The sequence below is a fragment of the Arvicola amphibius genome, chromosome 7 (genome assembly GCF_903992535.2).
Source record: "Arvicola amphibius chromosome 7, mArvAmp1.2, whole genome shotgun sequence".
Taxonomy (NCBI): Eukaryota; Metazoa; Chordata; class Mammalia; order Rodentia; family Cricetidae; genus Arvicola; species Arvicola amphibius.
The window spans coordinates 25,640,983-25,659,387 of NC_052053.1; positions in this window are offsets into that span (position 1 = coordinate 25,640,983).

Below are 18,405 nucleotides of genomic sequence, written 5' to 3' on the forward strand. Positions count from 1 at the left end.
ACTGTGAGCTGAGGTTGACCTCTGCCTCCCCGCCCCTTATATTTGCATACATACGTGAATATCCATGTAGAAAAGAGAACTTTCAGACAATTGAATGGGCGTGGTAGAAAGCAGATCCTGTGTGGCGAGCCACTTCTGTCTGAAGGCTGTCTTGTTCTCTGTCATGCCGTGCTGTCATCCTTTCCCTTGATCTAGATTGATCTAGAACCAGAAAGTTGGGATGGAATTATAAAATTATCCAAGATGTGTAGCTCACAAACATTAATATAAATGATCATTATATGAAAACTTACTTTTCCTAACAAAAATCCACAGTTTTTAAAGGACATCACAGCTCCTACTGTGGGGCCTTCTGTCTTAGTTTTGAAAATTTGGGTAATAGTTAAATGGGTAAGTCTTTAAATGGAATCTTCTTAGTGTGACAAATGACTTCAGTGACCTTTCTTAACTGAGGAAAAATGGCATTTTAAATGGATCTACAAGAAGCCCAAGCCAATAGCTCTGCACACCTAAAACTCTAGATACAGGGACAGCTTCTGCAGCTACAGAGATATTTATCCATAATTTGTTTGTTTTTGTTTTGTATTTTTTCTTTCTTTTTTTTTTTTTTTGAGTCTTGTATACATAGCTCAAACTGGCCTTGGACTTCAGCCTCACTAGTGCTTACATTCCAGTTGTGTGTCAACATCTGCTTTTACCTCATTTTTCTTTATCATCCATTTAATCATATGTACACACACATATATGATGTATGTGTATATACAGAGAAAGAGAGAGACAGAGAAGGACAGGTAGACAGACAGACGTACACAGATACACAAATACACTACATGCACAATAAAGGTAAATAATAGTTTAAAAAACAAGTTCTTGCTCTGCAGCCCTGGCTGCCCTCAAACTCACTGTATAATCTAGCCCGGTCCTGAATTTTCTATGTACTGTAATTTAGCCTTGAACTCAGAACAGTGAGTTCTGTCCCAGTGCTAGGGTTAGAGGCGTACACAATTACACTCAGCTTCAAGGGCAAATGGCTGCATTTTCATAGATAATTTACATTAATGAAGAGAAGCTGGACGTGGTGATGCAGGTCTTTAATCCCAGCTCTAGAGAGGCAGAGCCCAAAGGCTCTCTGAGTTTGAGACCAGCCTGTTCTACATAGTTAAATTCAAGGCTATCTAGGGTTATATCTGGAGTGGGGAGAGAGAGAGAGAGAGAGAGAGAGAGAGAGAGAGAGAGAGAGAGAGAGAGAGAGAGAGAGAGAGAGAGAGAAGGAAGAGAGATTTCTCCACATATAACACAATCTGCACGAGCCTATACTAAATGGGGATAACTGGATAGATTTTTGTGCAGACGTTTGCTGCCTCCCACTCTGCTCATCCTTCTGTTTCTGAGCCTTCCCAGATCCATACAGGTCTGTAAGGAACAGTACCCATTATGCTAACCTTTTCAAGTGACAGCACTTTCTTCCTACACACGATACGGAAACCACGGGACTATTAAGGCGTGTGAATGTGTGTGTACATGTATGTGCTTGTACAGAGTGGGTAGAGCTTCACTTTTATTTTCCTGTTTATTTCATTCTCCCATATGGACTTAGCCTGGTTCTTTAAGGATCTGAATTTACTGATTGCTTGACCCAATGTTTTGTTTCAGGTTATTACAAAGTATTAATCAGTCACAGGTACTGTACCTACCTGGGGAATAATCAGCGATGCATAGAAAATAAAATACAAAGAATAGAAAGAAGGTGATCTGTTTGAGGTAGTGAAGCAAGATAAGCCATTTTAAATAAGAATTTTTTTTATGTTTTATGATACACTATTGTGCTTGCAAACTATAGAATGCTGCCGTATGATGAGTTATAATAAATATATTCTCTCTTAGAATTTATAGTTTTTCTATTCCTTCTACTATATTTTTTAATTCATAATGATTGGCTGAATTCCAATTTCCCAGTTATAAACAATGTGCATCCTTCTTTCATTCTTTTCATTCTTCTTTTTTTCTCTGAGACAGGGTCTTACTATGTATCCCTGGCTGACCTGGACCTTAGTATATAAACCAGGATATTCTCAAATTCACAGACATCTGCTGCCTCTGCCTCCAAGCGCTGGGACTAAAGGTGTGTACCACCACACCGGGCTAAATGTGCACCTCCCTGCTTCTATATCCATTAATTTACTAAATCAATTATTCCTCCTTTTAAAAAAAATTATTGATGATGGCTCAGCGAACAGATGCTTAAAACTACGAGATGATGAAGTCAACTCCTTTCCTCACAGAACTGAGGATGGCAAGAGAGCTGTACAAGGAAACAAACAACGTTTGAGGTCACAACAGAAGTGTGGATGGAAAGCAATAGGAGTACCCCACTTCTGATCGTATGGGTGGGAATCCCAAGGAGCAGTGTGGTCCTAGTGGCAGCTGAAGTTCACATAGGCTGTGTGCTTGAGCTAAGCCTTGACAGGTAAGGGGTGAAAGCAGGGAAGTTCACTGTAGCCTGAGGGGAGAGAGCATGGGAAGTTAGTGCCCACACCCCGGGGAAGGTTCAACTAGTGTTGGTTGGTGAAAGAAGGAAGCAGGTGATGGCGGTGAAGCAACAGAGATGTCAGTGATCGGGAACAGAGTTGTTGTATGCCATGTGTCCAGCTTTGACTGTTCATTTGTGTGTTGTTACTAAAAGGGTTTAGTATCTGTGGCAAGAACATTTCCGTCCACACTAAAACCTTAACCAGAAATGGGAGCTTGCATGGGATTTAGAGCTAGCACATGTGATCATGTTAAATTTCCCTTTCCTCGCCCAGCAGTAACAACATAAGGGAACATTAAATGTATGCGCTGATGTTGGGCAACATAAGTAAACCTTAAATGATACACTGATTAATATTGGTCAACAGATAAGTTCTGTACTTACTATGTCTACTATACAGTAAGTCGAGGTAAGATTCTTCACATTTAAGTGGCAGAAAGTTCAAGTCAAACTTACTTCAGTTAAAAGACAACAAATTGAGCCAGCTGGTAGTAGTGCATTCCTCTAAGACCAGCACTCAGGAGGCAGAGGCAGGTGAGTCTCCGTGAGTTCAAGACCAGCCTGGTCTACAGAGCAAGTTCCAGGGCTACACAGAGAAACCTTGACTCAAAAAAAAAAAAAAAAAAAAAAACCAAACCAAAACAAACAATCAAAACAAAACAATAAACAAAAATAGGTTAGAAAAGATAACAAATGAACTTATAACTTGTCCACTGGATCTGTAGCTCCAGGAACAGTTTGGTTTAACTTTAAATGTCTTTAGTACTCTCTCTGTCCTTTCTTCTCTCTCTCTCTTGCTCAGGTCAGCTGTCCCTGTTTGGGATATAATGTCAGTTTTCCTTTTCTGGGTTGAAGTATAGAGGACAGAAAGCAATCGCTTTCTGATGATAACTCCTGCAAGTTCTGGCTTGTCATTTTTGGCCACCCAGGCTGTGGTCTTGGCAGTGAGGAAATGGGTAAGTATCGCCTTTGATACAAATGAATGCTGTCTGTATAGAATTCTCCTGAGGATGTCTCTCGTGACACACCTGGATGCTAACACCGTGAGATCATGGGACATCTTTGCCAAGTCTACTCTGGGACTCCTCTTCCTTGAATTACTCCTTTGAGTATCAGCTCTGAGTGAATTGTTTGTTCTTTAGGTAACCTGGATCCTTGCCCATTTCATTCTCTGTTTCTGTTTGCCAGGGTCCTTTTTTAGGTGCAGAGAAATCATTTTCCCCTGGAAACATCTTCTGGATGGTGGTATGTGTGAAGGTATATGTGTGATGAAATATGTGGATATGTGATATGAGTTTGTGATATTTATGCCTCCCCATGTGTAATATATAATGTCAGAGGGGATGAATGTGTGTGATGTACGTGTGTATGTATGATGTATGTGATATGCGTGTGCATGTGTGTGATGTGTGGCTATGTGTATATGTGATATGAATGTGTGATTTGTATGTTTCTTTGTGTGTAATATATGGTGCCAGAGGGGATGAATGGGTTTGTGTGTGATGTGCGTGTGTGCCTGTGATGTGTGTGGTATGTGTGTGCATGTGTGTGATGTGTAGATATAATGTATGAGCTTATGGCATGTGTGATGTGGGGTGCCATTAGGGGGTGCATTGTGTGTATGTGTGTGTGATATTAGGAGGGGTTGCATGTGTATGGATGAGCATAACTTGTATTTCATTTTCATTAGCCCTAAAAAGGTGTGGGGTACAAGCTCAGTAGCAATGCCATATCTACTCAGGAGGTTGGCTGAGGCAGGAGTCCACAAAGAGAACCTGCTAAGCTACAGCGTGAGTTCGAAATTAACTAGGAGACTTAGTGAGACCCTGTCTCCAAAGTAGAAAGCTAAAAGATGTAGCCCTTTCTTCCGAGAAGTTACAGTTTTATAAAGCAGAGTTAGAAATCGGCACAGCCCCTTCCTGTTTACCTTGACCTTGTCAGGAGACGATGCCCTCCAATTTTCTTTCAGGAGCTGGGACAGAGCAAAAGAACAATAGCAGAAATTACAGGGAGAAGAAAAACCACAGATACTGTATAGATTTAAAATACTTCCCCACAGATATGTGATATTTCAAATTAATAATCCAGAATTCTTGTCTTTTCCCCTGTGTTTTAGGATCCAAAGAGGCAGAGACCACTGACAAACAAGCGGCTGATGGAGTGGGCCTCGTGGAAGATGTGTAATGTAAATTAAGCCCTGACAGGTATTATATGCCACCCTTCACATTAGCATAAAATTTATGTCTGAGTCTCAGCTAAGAGATTGCCAGGTTCTGACTAATGTTCAGTAAAGTTACACAATATTTTGTGTTTATAATTTTTAATTACACTCCTGGAAAAATGGATCTTTCAAAGGGTGTGAGTTTTCTTTCTGCCTCTCTTAAGACTGAGCCACTTAATTGAAATAGCACATTTTTAAGATGATATTTCCAGCGGAAGAAATTCACTGAACAATTGGCTTTGTGCTCCATGCCATTTACAATGCTTCTCCATGGCAAGTGAGGATTTCGGCTCCCACCAGGAAAACAGACTGCTCTCGTATTCAGTGCAGGAACTGAACCCCCAAACTCCAGTCGTCTGTAAAACAAGGAACAGAAGAGGGAAGCCAGCAAGGATCCTTTTGTAGTGGGAATCAAGGTGAGGCCCCTAAAGGCCTAAGGGAGGAGGCTCTGGCCCTGGAAAGGGTGGGGAGTACGAAAGCGTTTCTCCTATTCCAGTTCTCTAATTTTTAGTTCAGGATTATGTTTGTTCCGAAGCAACTGGGAACCCGTGCATAAGGAAGCTATGGAAATGTGGCTTTGGCTCTCCAAACCAGAGGGAAGACCAAGGAGGTGTGCATGGCCTAGGACCCTGAACCCTCACGAATGATTGTTTTGGGGGGGGGGGAGGCGGGAGGCAGATATCTACAATACATTGTTAATGAAAGGCGTTTTGCACCCCTGTGGGTCCATTTGGATAAAAATGTCTGTAATGTATTTAGCGAAGTAAAAGGACAAACGATGTTTATCAAAAGAGTAATGGTGGTTATGTCAACACAGTGGCACGCTTATTGATTTTACTTAACCACACCCTCCCTTGTTTTGTACGTGTTCATTTTCTACACTAAAGATTGCTTTTGGTAAGGAAGTGAGGAGATGAGGGGGTTACTGACCACGGAACAGCTTGTATAAGCCTCCAAAGCCTCCTTCCAGTAAAGCCAGTGTTTCTGGTTCAGCCTCATAAAGGAGTTCAGAATATTGTTTGCATGGTCTGATGTTGATTATTTATTTATACCATTAACACAGTCGCTTGTGGTACCTTCTATCAAAGGGAAACTTGGTGGATCAACTGTTAAGATCAAGTCACTCTTGGCTGGGCGGTGGTGGCGCACGCCTTTAATCCCAGCACTCGGGAGGCAGAGGCAGGCGGATCTGTGAGTTCGAGGCCAGCCTGGTCTACAAGAGCTAGCTCCAGGACAGGCTCTAGAAACTACAGGGAAACCCTGTCTCGAAAAACAAAAAAAAAAAGAAAAAAAAAAAGAAAAAAAAAAGATCAAGTCACTCTTAAGAGAAGAGTTAATTATGCATCTCTGCCCATATCTTGCACTGATGTTAGGAGTTTTGCAATTTTTCTGAATTAAGTTACCTTTATTTATTTATTTACTTATTTATTTACAAACATTGCTTGCCATTTGTTGATTGATCAATCAACTGATTGGACTTTTTGAGACAGGTAACTTAAGCTGACTTCAAATTCAAAATGTAGCCAAGGATTTTGAACAGGAAGTTGACTCTGCTGTCTCCACCTCCCAGATGCTGGGACTGCAGGCATATGCAACCATCCCTGGCTGACTTGTCTTTTCTCAATGAAGTCTGTAGCTTTGTTACTTGGGTTGCCTTTTTTTCTTTCATTTGGAATACTCAAAGTCTTTGTGATTTATGTAGCTAACTTTCTGTTTATCCATTTAATGGTTGCTAGGATTTGCTTATACTGTAATGTCAGTGATTTTTCACGTCAATCACAAGAACTGTGCTGCATAGAATATGGCAAATATTTGTGCTCATTGCTTTGAAAGCTCAAGCTGGCAGGCACCACTCTCAATACAGACCATGATTAACTGAGCTATGAAGCAAGAGTGCACAGTGGCTCCTTTTATGAATTCTTCATTGTTGCTGCTGTAGAAGAACCCGTTGAAGGATTTAATCTACGGTAGACAGAAACTTTGGAAATACTGGGAAATGTTCACATTCTTAGCCACAGTCTTATGGAGACTGTGACAAGCTTTAAACTATCAAATAAACCCAAATATTCATAAAATATTTTCCATGCTTCTGTTTCAAAGATTTTGGTGTCACTGATTTATTTTCAGGAAATAATAGGGTGTTCCTACTGGTTCTAGAATCAAGTGATTTGTGTTAGTCCGTTGGTGTAACAAACTTCCTAAACATGGTGGAAGAGGAAACTTTTATCTTAGCTCGATATTTTAAAGAGCTCAGGCGAAGGTGAAATACTGCCATTTCTTTAGGCTTGAGAGGAGACGGAATGTCCTGGCATGGAAAGTGTGTGGCAGAAGAGGATGCTGGTCTTGTGGTACCTAGAGAGCAAACACAGAGTGGGAGAGGGGTCAGGTTAACCAACTGATAAGGCAAATGTGCACCGTAATTTCTCTAATAACAGGTTTCATGTACGAGATCGTCCCCAGGGCACACGCCCCAAGAGCCTACTTTCTTCAGCAGGCCCTACTTTCTGTTTTGATCACCTTTCAGTAGTCCATCAAATTATAGACCCATAAGTCAGTGCCGTTGTGATCCAATCATATCCCAAAGACACCATCTCTGAACATACGTGGGTCAGAGATCAAGGCTTCAACACATAGACTACTATGGGACATTTCAGGTACAAATCATAACACATCCCCAACCACTAATAAGTTTGGGCACATTTAATATCGAGTCAGGTTGTGCTAGTTTTCATTCTATTAGAAGTTGAAGGGCAGAGTCAGTGAGATGGCTCAGAGGGTGAAGGCACTTGCTGTCAGGCCTGCAGACTAGACTTGGATCCCCCAAATCCAGCTGGAGGGAACTGGTTCCCTTTAACCTCCACACTTCATGAAAAGGCAACTCAGCCTTTGTGTCACGAAAAGGCAACTCAGCCTTTTAATTGTCTTGTGTGTCCCTCCCCCCCCACACCTGAACACACAAGACGATGAAATCAAAACACGTAAACATTAAAAAAAAAGTATAAGGACAATAATAATGATCAGAAAAGATCACAGTAAAAGTGGAAAGAAGTAAAAGTGGTTTACTCAAAACTACGGGAGTAGCTGGATGTTTCAGGAAAACGGTGGCCAAAGAAAAACACCTCTAAGGAGCAGCAGCAGAACCTTAAAGCAGAGTTGAGGAAGAGAGGAGCCGTTTGATAAGGAAAGAGAGGCAGATGTGCTTAACTGGAAGAAATAGTGGTTAACTTTTAGCTGTGATCACACTTTGGTGGTGTCTATGTGAAGCAAATGTTTTGGCTCCACACTTGTTTCTTCCCCTTTTATGTTTTCTTAGTTATTTTTTTCTTTCCCCACCAACCTGAAGACAGGAGGATAAGGCACATTCTTTCTGACTGTCTATGAAGGTCAATGAGAACACTGCTGGGGTGTTAGCTGTTTGCTAGAGAATGTATTATCTTTCAGGTGAAAAAAAAAGTCAGAGATGGGCACAAAGTACACTAGGAGGAATGGTCCTAGTGTCCTTTGTAATGCAAAATCAGATCATTTCTCTTATGGTGTTAGAAAGGGCCCCGGACATCTTTAGAGAGTAAACAGGTCTGCTAGAACGCAAACAAAACAACAGTGGCCACCACTTTGTCCTCTTAAATAGTAGCAATGGTATGTACTCCATTTTTTTTTTCAAGTAGTGCTAATATAGTCTTTTTGGGAAAACGTAAAGAAAAAAAATGGTGCAGAAAGGCACAGTGAAGAAACAATACTCAAATTTTCTGATCCTCCAACTTCCAGCACAGCTCCTTGGTTTTGGACTGAGAATCATGTCTTCAGACTTTGTGAGGCATCGTGCATGCCTTGCCACTTCACAACCCTGCTTAGATCTGCCAATCTTCTGTACAGCAGCACCCCGGAAAACAGAGTTCAAATGTCCGTGGTGTCTGGTTCAGAAGAAATAATGTCTTTGAGGCCAACAGATGGCTCAGCCAGCAAAGGTTGGCCACAAAGATTGGATACATGAGATCAACATGGTGGAAGAGAATGACACCAGGAAGTTACCTTCTGACCTTCACACCAGTGCCAAGGCATGTATTTGCACACACACGCACACACACACACACAATCGATATTAGTGTAATAATAAAGAGTACTGTCTCCATCGACTGATAATTGATGATTCCAGCAGAAGCTGATCTTCAAATGTGTATGGGAACCTTCATGAATAAGACATGCGTCAGGGAATGTTGTGACAGAAACGCCTCAGGAAGATGGCAATGGAAGTCTCTGCAGAGATTTTTACCTACAGAGAAAGCCCCATTAAACATCAGCCTCGACTGGACTCCCAGCTGCCATAAGACTACAGACTTGGAAGATCACAACAGCCTGTGCCACCAGGAAGGCCACAAAGATGCAAAGGACACCGTGGCTGAGATGGTGAGTCCTGAGAAGCAGACCTCGCTGCTGCTTCTGAGCCCTGGGTACAATCGCTTTACTGTACCAGCCCCCCCTCCCCCCAGACATTTAAGAAAAGTTCTTTATTTTGGTTTTTCATTGACAATTTACTACCCCCAAATCACCCGGGACCTGTAGTGGAGGGGGAACTTAGGGCGGAGAAGCGTCCAGACGTTTTAAAGCAACTTGAGAGGAACTTGGTGAGGAGTTTTGAGCCCAGGGCTTCCAGGTTGGCGCGCGGTCGCCGGAGGCTGGGACGGCCCCTCGGCCAGGCGGGGGAGCGCGGGGGGCCGGGCTAGCAGCTTGGCTGCCGGGTGCAGCGGGTCATTGTTTCCCCGGCCGCTCCTCCCCGCGGGTCCGGCGTCACTGGCGGGGCGCCCGGGGCGGGCTGCGGGTTATTTATAGCGCTGGCTGCGCGCGTCACGGAGCCCGGCCCGGCTGACGGGGCCGCTGACGCGCTTGGCCGCGGGACCGAGGGCGCGGGGTGCGCGCGGGCGGGCGGGCGGCGACAATGGACCGGAGCGCGCGCCTTCCTGGCCGCTCTCCGGCCCCCGCCCTCCCGGCTCTGCGTCCCCGCGGGGGTGGCGGACCTCGGCCCTGGCACTCCGCTCGGCGGTCGGCGCTCCTCGCTGCGCGCCCGGACTGCCCGAGGAGCTGGAGCCGCCTGCGCGATCACTCTCTGCGCCCGGGGACGCGGCGACCTGGGGCCGGGAGCGCCGGGCAGGTAACGTTTCCTGGACCGGGCTGGGGGCTCGGGGAGGGCCGGGGGCAGCCCTGCCCGGACTCCTGTCCTCGCCGTGTCCCGCGCCGGTGCAGGAATCCGAGGTGGGTGTGGAGCGCCGGAGCGGGAGAGAAACTTCGGTGTGACCAGCCACAACAGGCTCCTCCCGAGAGGCCGGCGCCACACGGCCACCACATCGCCCGCCTTCCTAGCCCCTCCCCAGCCACTCCTTCCCCTCGTCTCCCCCTTACCGACGCCCGGGACCCCCACCTGCGGGATCCCATCCTGGCCCGCTCAAGCCCTCACTGTCGCGCTGCCAGGGACTTTTAGGGACTTGTGGGCCGCGGAGGCCAATCGTGAGCCCTGCCCTTCCGGCTGCTCTGCAGCCCCCCTCGCACGTGGCAGGCAGGCAGGCTGGCTGAGAACTTGCTGTGCCTTCTAGGAAATTGCAATCTATTTGTAATGCACTTTCGCTAATTGGGAGTTCAAGATTAAACTTTAATAAAGCATTTGTGTCGTCTCGTCTAATTGTGAAAGCTTCCATTCGTCCTAGTAGATAGACTCTTAAGTCTCAAGTTAATGGCGCTAACTAGATTTCCAACCCCCAAGTAACAATTCTGTCAGCCTTCCTCGGCGCAGCTGGATTTCTGTAAGGTACAGATGTTGCTAATGGCGGCTTAAGCACGGATGGGCAGATAGCATACGGAATGCAACATGTTGCCATATGGTTCCTTTAGCCTTTCACCTCCAGGGATATCAATCATATATATTCTGGGAGGAACCTAATGACTCTCTGAACAGCAAAATGAATTACCTGGTACAATTTATATCCCTTGACCTGATGATAACAACAGGAAGATAGCATCGCCCAACTGCTGTAGTATAAATTGAGTTACAGAGCTACATTTCAAATTCTATTTCAACTATTGGTAGTTTGAGGGGCCCGGTTACATCATTCTGTAAAATCTGTTTCTGCATTTCCTTTTTCTCTCCCACCTCTAGACATGCAAAACTGATAAGGTTTAACCAAACTGTTATTGGAAATTGACACTCTGCCTAATAGGTGAGATGTGGAGAGGTGGAAAATACAACTTGCGGAGTTAGTTACAGTTAGCATTCTTCAAGAGCATCACACTCTAAAGTCAGAAAAAAACCAAACGACTCCCAGAAATATGGTTTCAGTATAACTCCTAAATCTAGGTACTTATTTGAAACTCTCCACCTAAAACAAAGTCCTACTTCAACTCTTGAGAAAAAAGTTCTGAGAAATAATGAACTATCAGAACCCTAAGTTAGAACTTTTTCTGCAAACCAGTTCCGGCACCAGGTTCCCTTTCTCTGTATCTTAATCCATGAAGATAATGACTTTTTTTCTCTTCCAAGCTGTTAGTATCTACATACTGAAGTCATCCCTTAGATCCTACTGGAATGGCTTGGCAATATTTCATATTAGATTTTTAAATCTCCAGGTGGCTAACAAAATATTGTAACTGCCTTTAAGCTTGGTTTACAAGCATGGCTGTGTTTTTACCACAGTCCGTATTATTGATTCACCAATACAGATCACAGTGACAGATAAGCAAAGACCTAAGGGTACAAATTAAAGTAGCATTCAAATTTTAATTTCAGGTTTACTTTTATATATGAAAGTCTATCCTAAAGCTAGCTACATAATATGTCTAGGGTTTTTTTTTTTTTGTTGTTGTTGTTGTTCATTCAACAAAATGTAAAAAGCAGTTCGTGTGAGCTTATAGACCAGCAAAACACATAAATGGTCATAAATGGTGTAAAAAAGGTGCTTATTGTTAATTTTGTGCTTTTCAGAAAGTGTCACATTTTAAAAGTTTATACATCATGTCCTTTTAGGATCATTTTGAAAGGACAAGATGACACCTCCCTCTCCCCCCTACCCCTTGTAAAGGCTGATGGTTTGTTAACTGGTGCTTGAGTTAGTTCAGACATTCTGATTATTATACCCAACGTCTTGCATAGCTATGTAGCAGAATATGTTACGCAGAACAAATTAGGATATGGCTAGCTTATGGCAAGTTTCTTTGCCTGGGCTATTTTTGTAATTGTTTAATAGCTGAGATTTTAGTGTGCTCTGTGTCCCCAGCACTCTATGAGTTTAAACCCAGATCAGCAGCACGCTTGTCAATAACGACTCCGTCTTCATGACCTGTGAATTGACAGTGGCTGTCCTTTAATCAGTCACACAGAACCTGCCTTATAAAGCTGCTATTGTCCTGGGCAGATACTGCAATCGTTTGTCAAGCCCTGTGATTATTAAAGTGTGCCTCCTTCAAATCCAGGCCAAAAGGCCTGCTGCACTTCCTTTTCAGAGTTCAAGCAAAATCTCAAGCAGCACTGTTTGCTCCCTCTCCTTCCAATTGTATCTTCCTGTGTGCACTTCATGAATCCTTTCAGGCACCTTTGCAGGTACAAGCCATGCATCTTTTTGTAGGTTGACATGGCAGCAAACCTAAGATATGTGCCTTTCAACATCATTTCGTTTTAAGTAAACAGCTGGTAGATGTGCACTGTTACTCTAAGTAATGTTGTGGCTGGCTGCCAAGGAGAACACCAGAACTAGAAAGTACCAGAAGTGCTATTGTACTAAGAAATCACTGTCTATTTTTTGTCCCCAATCTTAAATTCCTTCTTTTTTTCCAGTGTTGTCCTTCCATGTTGTTAATATGAGAATTTGTTTTAGACAGGAAAACTTTTGAAAATATGCTTGTGTTGGCCAAGAAGATATTTCCGTGTTTCTGTTGCCCGTAGGCATAGGGCCTTTATCTTGAGCTGATATGTTTATTCTAATTGAACAACAACAACAACAACAACAGAAAAGGACTTACAACTAGGTGTATTCCCCATACCAACTGATTTTTAATTATGATATGGTTCTACCTGCTTCCCTTCCGCCTTTTTGCTCACAAATAAATTTGTGATCTTTAAGTACCCTACGTTTATGGTTTCCTCAAGGTGGTGTGAAAGCAGCTATGAATAGGTATTAGACTTCTAGTGTAGAAGCTCTTCATTCAGCTAAGTGGGGGGTGTGAGTCACCAGGAAAGAGTGTGAACCCATTGCACCTGAATCCACTTTTCAAATTCAAAACTCATGTTGTTGCATCAGAAACTTGTTTCTCTCTTTTATGAGCATTTCATTAAAAAATACTAAAGTGTCAGTCTGGAATATTCCCCCAGCCAAGCAGGGCAGTCTCTTATTCTGACAGACAGGCAGCTTTGTTTTTGTATGGGTTGGCAAGAGGGCCATGCAAAGACCACATAAAAAACTGACTTGGGTTGCCCTTACTTTGGCTGAAGATTGACAGGAGCTCTTTAATTAATCTTGTTCTCTTTCATGTTCTGTATTCAGATATTGAAACACAGTATTTTTATACATTTATAAGATTGTGTTTGCATTTATTTAATTTATGTTTCTTTTTTTAAAGCATGTAGCCTTGAATGTTTGTTCTCCATTTTTTTTCCACATCATTACTCTGGTACTGCTTGATGTAACTTGATTAGCTCCCTCCCCAGTCATGATTGGTAATTAAAATAGGCATTAAAATTAGTCACTTAGCAATTTTGCTGTTCAATTGGCAATTAAATTACTTAATTGCAATTAAAGTCCTAATTTTAATTGGCAAAATGATAGATGTAGATTTAAGATAATATGTATAAATACTTTAATAAGTGTCTATATAAGGATTACTTAATTACTCAACTTCAAGTTTATGCTGTTAACTTTGGAACTTTTAAGTGAGCAATGAAATTTATATTACATCTATTCAAAGGATATGGTAATTAGATTTATTACTTATCACTATAAGGGTCCTTGCGATAAGTTACTTTTGTAGTATTCAAATTGTAAGCTTGATAATTGAGAATTATGATGAGGAAAAGGGCATATATGTCTTTGTCTGGATATATCAATACTTTATTTTCCTTTTTATTAAATTAAGAAGTTCTCTACCAATTAGCTTGAAGTAAAAAGTAAAATATAGTTATTTTATTACTAAGTGTAGAACAGAACTAAAAAGTGTCACCTGTGACTTACATATAACTTTTGCAAAGTGTATATATTTTACCTGTTTAAAGAAATGTTGTCTAGTTCTGTTAGAATAACTAATATCATTGGTTCCTGTTAGAATTTCAGGTGTCTTTTATATTAGCATATAACTTTATTCTTAGGATCTTTAAATGTGTTTTAGGGCATTGTACATTTTAATGTCTTTCATGCATACTGAAATAAGCAAATAAATTCTAAAACAAAACAATCATTTTTTCTAGTAGATAATTTTTTCATAAGGAAATGTTAAGTTGTTACTATAAAAGCAAGTATTAGAAGACCACTGCAAGCCAAGTATTAAGAAAAAAACCAAAGATTTTTATTATGTAAAATAGTTTTTGAGTGGCATGAGGTTTTACCATATGTTCAGTTTTATGATTTTAATTTATAAGTAGAAGCTTCTAGAAAAAAATGCTGTTTACTTCTGCGCATCTTTACACATTTTCTAGAATTGAGTTCTGAATTAAAGTAAGACATTTAAAAAAAAATCAATGGTCTTTGCTGAAAAACGGCCTGAGTAAAACTGAATAAAAGCTGCCTCTATCCAGAATGTGAAAATCAAAGAAGCGATGGACTCCTCTAAGTATTCCACAGGAAAGGCTCAGTGTGGCTGATTAATAGCCCATGAATGCAAATGAAATGGCAAAAGCAAAACAATAAAATACCTTCCATACTAATTTTTTTTCTTCGGAGAAACAGACGGTTTAAGGTGAAATTTTCTTTCTTCTGTCTCTACTATAAGACTGCCTACCAAATAATAATAAAGGCTATGAATGAAAGTTTGTTCAAATATAATGTAAAATACATCTCATTTTAATGCTTATAAGTTTCAATACCTACAATATTTTAAAGAAATACCTTAAAGTTGCCTCCACTCTGACAGCATAGCAGGTATGTCTGTTTCATTGTATCTGCCTTGTGAGGTCTTTGAATTCATTTGGGGAGAATACAGAAATCAATCCCCAGAGGCCTCTTCCCATGCATTAAAATAGAAAATCCTATGGGATTACATTTATGTTTGCTCTCTAAATTATACCAAAAGCTCAGTTTTATTAAGTATAATCTGCTTAGCCATGCATAAAATAAAATACTTAGGTTTAGATGTGAATTTATATGCATTTATACTGATTTTCAATGAAAATATTTTTTCTACACACAGACAAATATATTCTGCTTGGTATGTGTTACTATCATAAAAGGTAATATAATAACACATTCATTAATGCTTTCTGAGGTCACATCATTATATTTATTAATAACAACTTATAGTTTATATAAGGTGGAGCTACTATGGATAGCACCAATTTCTTGCTTCCATTATTTTAAATTATTAAGAAAACAGACCTTTATTGTGGGGGAAACTTTACACATTTAGACATGGCAATAACTTAAAGTTACTTCAGACTCTGGATCTAGGAAAAAACATTGTCATTTTAATTAAGTTATAAAATACTTTATTTGAAATATTTATGTGTGAGAATGCAGAAGGGTTGCAGCCATATAAATGCAGAATTTCAGTTCCTTTTAGCCTAAAGCATCGTCTTAACATTTTCTGAAAGGTTGTTCAATTCTACATTTTGATTCCATTATATGTGTAATTAAACCTCTGTGCACAAAAGCATTCTCTTATGTACTAGCAAATATACCCACAGGAATTCTCTTCTAAACTGTAATTTATTTAAACATGTAATCATAGGATTTTAAAACATGCTTTCATTTTTCCAAACTATATGCCAATTTGAACTGCTTTGAGATAAAATGAGAGATTTTATTGCCATTTTGGTTTTTTTCCTCTGTGACCTAACAGTGAGTTAAACATGGGCAGGAGGAAATAAAGAAAATCCATTGTGAACCAAATTCCATGTGTTGAACTGTTTCCGTTTTGGACAAAATAGAAAGAAAAAAAATAAAAGAGTGGTTGTTTATGAATTCCAAACAATATGAACATTTGGGCCTGCAGAATTTTCTCCTGAGGCTTAGTTAGCCTAAGTAGTAAATAGCTAAGTGTGTGTGTGTGTGTGTGTGTGTGTGTGTGTGTGTGTGTGAGCGCGCGTGCGTGTGCTTGTGTGAGAGAGTCTCTCGAACATTGTGGAGTCAGGCCCCCTACTGACAAGATCAGTCAATTGCAGACCTCGTCCTGGCTCCTGCAGTTTTGCCCCTTCAGAATCAAGTGGGGGAAAAACAGCGGTCTGAGGTTTTGAGCACGGCCCTTTTATACTTTCCGATCTGTGCACTGGATCCTTACTACCTGGAGCCTGTGCGAGTCCGGCCCCAGACTCCAAGCCTAGAATAATCTCAGTCAAGAATTAGTATAAGCGAGTTTATGAGTCTTTCCTAAGTAGGGGTAACATGTCAGGAAGCCGAACATGAATTTGAAGAGAGGGACAACTCACACGGATTGGAAAAGAAGTCTTCACTTTCTCTCGTTTATATGTTATCAATTCTCCATTCTCACGTATTACTTTATGAAATTGCTATGGCCGCTGCCTTTTGATCTTGGGTATCTCAAGACTTGAGCAAAGGCTCTTATCAGACAACCACGAGTCGCTTGTTGCTGTGCTTGTTCCGTAAGTGCTCAACACAAAAAACTCCAGCCCCCCTTTTTCTCTCTGAGAGGGCATTTTTCAAAATGTCCCCAGACTCAACTCAACCCAAACTGAATGTTTTTAATGACTGAGGGAGAGAAGCGTGTGTGGAAAGCAACACGTTTACTTAGCCACATTTATGTAAGGAGGGCTGTGGTTGCGATCTTAAACTTCTCTTGGTACTCGCTCTCCTGGAACTGTATTAAAAAATAATAACTTCCACCCCAGTGTAGCTAAGCTTGGGTTTCCGACTGTCTGAAAATAGCTGCCGGGAACCTGGCCCACCGCGTGGATCAAGGAAAGCTCCCCCAGACCGCACCCTGCTCCCTCGCGGAAGGGGAAGGGAACCCGGGAGGGCGCCTGTGAGCTGGAGTTGCTGCTATTTTGGGCCCAGCCTGGCCGGTGCGTCAATGCCTGCGCCCCTGCGTCACCGCCACCCCCACCCCCTTCCTTCTCCATTGCTCTCCAAACTCTCACTTTTTCCCTTTCGTTCGCGTGGAATCGCTTCTGCCCACGGGGCGCTGACGCTGCCGAGCTCACACTAATAAGCTGTTCTTCACCCTGCCCCCTCTTTCGCCCTCCCCCCACTTCCTGGTTTTATTTTATTCTTTTTCTTTTTCTCGCGCCCACTAGGGCACCGCTGAGCTGTAGCGGCAGCAGCTGGAGGGAGAGGCAGCCACAACATCTGGGGGAAACTTAAGGTGGTCACGTAGGTTTCCCCGAGGCTGCTGCACAGCGGAGCCCGCGGCTTGTCTGGGCAGCCGCAGGGCACCCGATGGCAACGCCTCTGCAGCCGCAGGCTCGCTCCGCACGGAGCCGGCAGAGGCGGAGGTGCAGGCTAGGAATGAGCAACCCCACAACCCTGAGAGTTCCGCGGTGCTCTCCGCCAGTGCCAGGATCACCGAGAGGGGGCCGAGTTGCACTTCGCACAGACCCCCTCCCCCGGTAGCTTGGGAGCGAGCCAACGCTCGGGAGGAGGGGAGGAGGAGCGCTGTCCTGGGCGGAGAAGGGGACCCTCCAAAGTCGCCCTCCCTCGGCCCCAGTCCCTTTCTGGTCTCGGGAAAAACCCTAGGAAGTCTGCCGCCCAGCTTCGCTGGGGTACTGGGAGTAAGGCTCGCCCTCGGGAGGAGCGGCGATTCCTTTGCTATAAAGATCCACACGTTTGGCGGGTGGATGGTCTTGCAGAGCACAACGGGAGGCGACTCCGAGGACCGCGGTGGTAGGACACGCTCCCACAGCCCACGGACCTTGGGCTGAGGCAATGGGCACACACTTTCCGTTTTTCCCCCGAGACGCCGCACGGCCCACCACCGCCTCGGGCTCCACTCCCTTTGCCGCTTTTCCCACCATGCTTTCTTTTTGGTTTCGGGTACCACAGCCCTTGTGTTTCAGAAACCCGTGAGCGGGACAGGACAGGCTTGGTGGGCACAGCGCAAAGTCAACGCTGTTCAGAGCTGACCGAAGGGATGGATCAGATCACCTTTCTGCAGGAGGCGCACCTGTTGCCCGACTCTGGTGCATTGTCTGCAAAAGAAAAGCAGGCAGCAGTTCGCTCCTACTTGCGGGGTCCTCGAAGGCCTAGCTCAATGTCTACTCTCTCCTCTTCCACACTCCTTTAAGTATTAAAGCCTTTTAGTTTCAGGAAAGAGGGGGGAAAGAAAAGAGGGCCCTGTCCCCCTTATCTCTAGAAGGAGGATGGAAGACTGAGATAGAAAAGGGGAGAAGCGGATGCACGGACTAGTGAGAGTTCATCTATCGCCCAAGCCCCTGGAGAGCTACGAGTCACGGGACATCTGTCTGCACTTCCGCTAAGGACTGTGTGGGGGTGATGGTGGGAAGCAGCAAGGCACA